General features: G+C 31.2%; 1 protein-coding gene across 1 annotated transcript in view; it reads right to left on the bottom strand.

The window, feature by feature from the left end:
• LOC118071468 (lateral signaling target protein 2 homolog) overlaps positions 1-6,400 on the bottom strand; it is a 39,113-nt gene that overhangs the window by 1,216 nt on the left and 31,497 nt on the right. The window lies entirely within an intron of this gene.

The raw sequence follows: 6,400 nt of genomic DNA, 5'->3' as shown, positions 1-6,400 counted from the left end.
TTTTTTTGGTTTTATGCTCTAAAATGAAAGTGGGTTTGTCATTGAAAAACGTGAAAGTACTGTGAGAAATATTGTAAAATATTAGTATGTCGCCATCTAATGACTATTAGACTAACGACAGTTTATTAGTTGACGACGTTTGCTTGACGATTAGATTGTTTATAACAACGAAGAGACAGTTTCTTTATCTCCAGTTTATGACTGAGACTTTAATTGGCAGGACACGTCTTCTCTTAATTTATTTATAGATGTCAATCTTAGAGTAATATTTTTAATTATTTTATTAATTTCGGAGTTATTATTTGGTTATATTTTACATTGGTGTCAGAAGTGGGATTGGGACAATATTTTACAATATGTTGAACGGAAACAAATATATTCATGTACTGATTACACTAAAAAGTTTTTAAAAAAAAATATTACTCTCTTGCATTAGTAATGCCTGATAAAATTGTTTTGATAGAAAATTTCCAATATTAACTCGAAAAAAATGGTTAAAATCATCAAATTCCATATTGTTTTAAATTAATCTTCAAAGAACTCATCTCTCTTGGAGCAAAACGGTTTAGAAACGTAACTGAATGTCTGTGGTTCGATTTGGACTGATGCCATCAGTGGATAGTTACTGATATTCAGTCAACATTGACTGATTATTTTTAAGAAAATAAAAATTACTAAGATTTCTGATCAGCGCGTGAGGTAAAAATTGTAAAAGCTTAAGAAAAGAAAATTAAGACGAAAAAATATTCTATCTGTAGGGCGTATCGTTAAAAGCACAAAGCGTCTACAGAAGTGCGATCCTACTAAAAGCCTAGTCCAACCAACCATCCTCACTATGTATAAATGTATATCCACCCTCTTTTACCACCTTCAATTCTTCTGATGTTACCCTACACCATCTTAACATTTCATATTTCACTCTTTCATTATCTCCATATATTAATACATAACACATCTTTTGGAAAACGAGCAGACGAAATTTAACGAGTTGATCTGGCCCTCTCAAAAAGGTAGACTGTTATTTCAATTTTCTAGTATCTGGGGTAAAATGGAGTAAAATTCTGTTGTAGAAAAGATACCGCACTTACTAAATTTCCCATCAACTGAGAAAGAATGATTATTATGATAATGTTAATGGTAAAAATTTCAACGTTTATTTTATAGAAATTATGTTAAAAATAACACAAATTAGTTGCATAATCTTCTAATCTATCGTTACCTATTTATTTAATATCTAACATTGAATTAAAAGAAAGAAAAAAAACCAATTCCTTAACAGTATCTTCATCTTAATTTTGCTTCATTAAATCCAAATTAATGGTCTAAGATATTCATCGTTCTATTCTGTTCATTTTATCGACTCCTTTGCTCAAATCTCTCGGAGTCTTTATCCTTCCACTGCTGCTCGAACCCTTTTCCAGATGCTCAACTAAGGTCGACCAATTGGAAGAGTGAGTTAGTGAAAGACTCAGTGGTAAGATCTGACAAGGGAAAGAAAAAGAGAGTACCTTTATGTTAATGAATAGAAACGTGGATGGTAATGGCACTTTCAATTGCTCACGGTTTTCTTACGTGTTTCTGTACAATCTGTCGCTACTTCTATTACGTCACTCAGAATAGATTTAATTATTTATAGTAAGCTACAACGCAGGTAAGACCTTACTCATACCCCACCATTAAATTTTCACAAATTTCCACAAATATTCAATTGGTACTGACAATTATAAATTATTATCGAATATACTGGAATGCTATTCGGTCATTATATTTTTTTTTTATCAAAGCAGACCAATATTAAAGAAGATGAAATATTTAAAGCCCAAGACTAAATTTAAAGTTCAGTTTCAACTTCAAATACTGTAAATCCTAAAATGCTTTATTTTAATGCGGATAAGTGTCTTAAATATGACGTCATCCATCTGATTAACATTGTAGTCACTTTTAACGCAGATCTAAGTGTGTAAAAAATGACTACAATGTTAATCAAATTGGTGACGTTATATTTAACACACTTATCCGCATTAAAATAAAGCATTTTGGAAAACTGGGATTTACAGTGAAATCTTTCATTTCTTTAATGTTCCAATTGCCGCCTATAATTGAATTTCGTTTTGGAAATCATCAACTTAATTGAAGATTTTAATGTCTTAAACTGATAGTCCAGTCAATGTGCATTTTAAATACGAAATTCCATGGCATAACTTTAAGGAATATTTTAGTCGCCTCACTTTTTTTAAATTCAATTTTATTTTTGAGGTATTTCATCTCAAAAAGTTAAAACAATCATTTACCGTGGCAGCCATTTTCGTAGGTTATCACGCCAATTTATCGGTATTACAGTTTTCTAATTGATCAATTCATAAATTTGAATTATGTCTCGAAAGATCATTGAAGGATAACTCGAAAAAAAATATACCGCTTTAATATAATATCTGTAAAAATTTTTTATTCTTATAAAGTATTGAAACAGCTATGGATAAATACGTGTATTGTTTATCAACATTATTTACGTGGTAGTTGATGAAGCAGCAAACTCGGTAAATCAGAAGCATGTTCCGGCGTGCCTCAAACGATATCTCGGTACTTCCGGGCAAGCGGTGTACGTTCACTCTCCGTCATCTCCGTTTCCGTTCTTTTTGTCCGACCAACCATAAATATATATATTCTTTTTTTTTTTTTATATTATTCAAACTCTTGTTTCGCAACTCAGCAAATAATAACATTTATTTTTCTAAAAAAGAAATTGATTTAATGAATTCCAAAAAGTGTCCAAAATGGCAAAAGGAGAAAAAGGAGAAGCCTAAATTTATAAAATTAAAATAATTGCTGAATAAAATAATACTATAGTAGAGGTTAGATCACGGAGTAAAATTGTATAGTAGAGAAAGTACGCAGTAGTATTACGTAGTCGTAGTAGTAGTAGTAGTAGTAGTAGCAGTAGTACGGCAGCTTGCTATAAGACTAGTTGAGACCATACATAACATATATACTCGCGTAATAACACGAAGCCTTTCCCTCAGTCTTCTCCTCTACCTTCAAGGCAATTTCCCCCTCTCGAAGGAATAATCCTGGCACGAGTGTCAAAGGATCTGACAAGGAGTCGCCGGTGTAACGGCATGATGACGCCAATGGCGTCTGTTGCATAGTACAACCGTCTGGCCTGCTATCTATCTAAACCACTGGTTTTAGAGTGCGTGTGAAGGGTAAATGGGGAGGGGTGGATCAGAAAGAAGTGAGGTGCGGGCAGGAGGGCAGAGGTGCAGTGATAGAGGCGGGAGATTGAAGAGGAGGTGGAGAGAGGTACAGGAAGCTTTGGGACAGTTTATATAATGCAAGATGGCCGCCAGAGGGCGTGGCCTTGGTGAGCTTGCGAGGTGAAGAGGAGGGGGGGGTTCACGATCATTCAGGGGAAATAACGTGCGGGGATGCGACGAGTCTGCTTGTGCTAAATGTAGGCTGAGGGGTACAGGACGTATCTACTACGGATACTACGGTAGCGTACTATGAGTTGTACTCCAGACCTGACGACATACACTCTCTCTTTCGCGCAACTAGTTCGTTCTCTATCTCGTAGATTCACTATACTACGCTCCTGCTTCTAACAATTTGCTTCCTCATGCCTTCTTCCTCTTTGCCCTTTAAGGATTGCTAGTGAAAAATTGGAATATCCTTGATGTTGCTTTCTCGTTTGCGGTGGCTTTGAGAAATTGCATTTTGGTGGGGGGGTTTAATGGTCTGTGTTGGAAATTTAGGCTAAGGATATTTGTTATTATGAATAAATAAACTAATTTGAATTATATTTCAACTTCCTTTATTGAGTTAAATCAAGATTCAAAAAGTATGTCCTAACAGACTGAAAGACTTTTATATAACTGTGAGAATATTTATTGTGATGTATTATAAACTAAAGTAATGATTGAATTTGATTATAAACTCCAACAGTCTGAATCAATGATGACATAAAAAAAAGGATACATAATTTATGTTTTGTAAATAAATAAGGAGTGATTAGAATTAATTATATTCTTGCTAGGAATGGATTTTGTTTTTTTTTTTTTTAATTTTTGTCATTGGAAATCAGAGTTTTAATGTAAATTTTTTTGAGAATTAAAATACTGAAAGTTTGTGTGAAGAGTATTGATAATTAATGATCAGTTAAAAATATCCTTTGAGACGATGAGATGTAAAAATTATAAGAAGCAAAATTGATTGACAAAAATATTCGCAGAATATTTCGTGAAAACCGGTTTTATCATTGAAAAAAAGAATTTAGTTTTAAAATTACGAGAGAAAATTATCTAAACTAAATGAATATTGTTCAAATAAAATAAGATATAATATTGATTAAATAAAGTAATATATATTTTTAATTTAAATAAATTCAGTTAAAAATAGTAAACTAAAATAATATTTTCGGTAAAGTATTTTTTAATAACGTTAATTATTCTTATTTAAAATACTGTATTGATTAAAAAATAGCCGAAATTGAAACCATTTCCGGTATTTAATATTAATAAATTGTGCTTCTTTTAAATAAATACAATGAGATTAATGTAAATCAATAACGATTTACTGATATTCAATGTAAAAAATATCGTTAATTTTATTAATCCACTGCAAATCCGGGAAAATTCAAATGTTTAGTAATAAAACGCTCAAAGTGTTTAATAATTTAACACCTAAATGTTTACAATGTTAAACGCCATAAAAAAATTATAGCATTTTTGTAAACAGCAAGAAGTGATTAAAATTCGTGTACAAAAGTACTATAGTTTGTTTATGAGGTTTAACATTTGTAATTACTTTAAATGTTTAGTTTCTAAACACTTAGATTTATAGTGTGATTATTTCGGCTCTGGACAACAATTGATAAATATTTTTTTTTAAATAAATTATTAAAAATTTCACTGAAAATAAGTCATTCGCATTTAGTGTTGAAGAATAATTATTAATAATTATATGAAAATATAAATAATTAAAATGAAAAAAGAATACTATTGATTATTTGATGTTGAAATAAAAGTAATTCTGGTAAAGTTGCAACAATGGAAAACTTTACAATAATATAAAGAAAGAATAAAAGAAGGGGACATGGAGTAGTGGAATAGATGCGTAGACTCGAAATAACTGGTACGGTGAGGATGTTGGAAACATTTTCATCGTAATGCAAGTGTCTGAGACTTTGTGTAGTGAGACCAGACAACTTGGAGAGTGAAATAAAAAAAAAAAGAAGGAAAGAAAACGTAGGGAGGTAAAACAGAAAAAAGAAAAATGTAAAAACAAATAGTGAATAAGAAGAAAAAAAAGTGAAAAGAGTTGAGGAGAAGGAAGAAGAAGAAGAAGAAGAAGAAAAGGAGATGTTGTGAGTACATTTCTCTGATACTTTTTTACTCTATCGTAATTTTCCTCGTCCGTTTGTATTTCCTTTGTTCACTCGCGCGACAACTTTCCAAAGTGTCTTTCGCTACTTTTCTTTATTTTTCTGTCACTACCAGAAAATGTTTTATACATATCTGTACTATTTTCACTATTCTTCCATTTACCAATTTTTAGGAAATGTTTTTATTTCATGCACTGAACAAAGTGTCGCCATTTTGTTAGACAATAGCATAAAGAGACTTGACGTTGGGGACTGAGAAATTTTTATTTAAAATTACACATAATTTTTGCTTTAATTTTAGTATTATATTTTAATTTTGTCATTGATTATAGTCATTTGAGACTCAATTTTGTGTATTATTGATAATGATCGTTCAAATTGTTCTTTAAAAAAAGGGTAAAAATTATTTTTCCTTTGATATTCCATGTCATTTAGTCTAGACATGTCTGACAAACCTTTTAGTTATTAAACACCTGTAAAATTCACAGTACAGGTGAAATATTCAAGTCACTTTTCAGGGACTCATACTCGGAATAATTTAAACTTATTTTCAAGGCAACGATGGGAGAAAAAACATTCATTCTTATTTTAATTCTATGCTCTTTCAAACATTCTATGTGTTAGGTGTGATATAAAAGCTCCTAAGCACAGTAAAGTTGATATAAAATTTTTCAAATACCCACGTTAGAGTTATTTAACATTGAAATACATATATGGCCTAACGAAAATCCTAATCTTAGTATGCATATATATCTTCTTACATTATTCACATGTAGGCCTCATGAGGAATACATGAAGATGCCTGATGAAGAAAACCTTATATTTCCTGAGTAAGGCCTCCATAAGATATGCCTGATCACAATCTAATCTTAGTATGAATAGGAAATGCCTTATTGTTTTGGTATAAGGGCCTCTTAAGAGATTCATGAGATAGATTTAATTTTGCCCTATTGAAGTAATGTAAGGTGTTCATAGGGCAAGCTGATTTTAATATGCCTAACATTTACCTCACAAGGCCTA

This window comes from Chelonus insularis, unplaced genomic scaffold (genome assembly GCF_013357705.1).
Source record: "Chelonus insularis isolate UGA/USDA-ARS -01 unplaced genomic scaffold, ASM1335770v1 contig_85_pilon, whole genome shotgun sequence".
Classification (NCBI taxonomy): domain Eukaryota; kingdom Metazoa; phylum Arthropoda; class Insecta; order Hymenoptera; family Braconidae; genus Chelonus; species Chelonus insularis.
The sequence above is the reverse complement of the archived record's forward strand: the minus strand, read 5'-3'. Positions and strand labels throughout refer to the sequence as shown.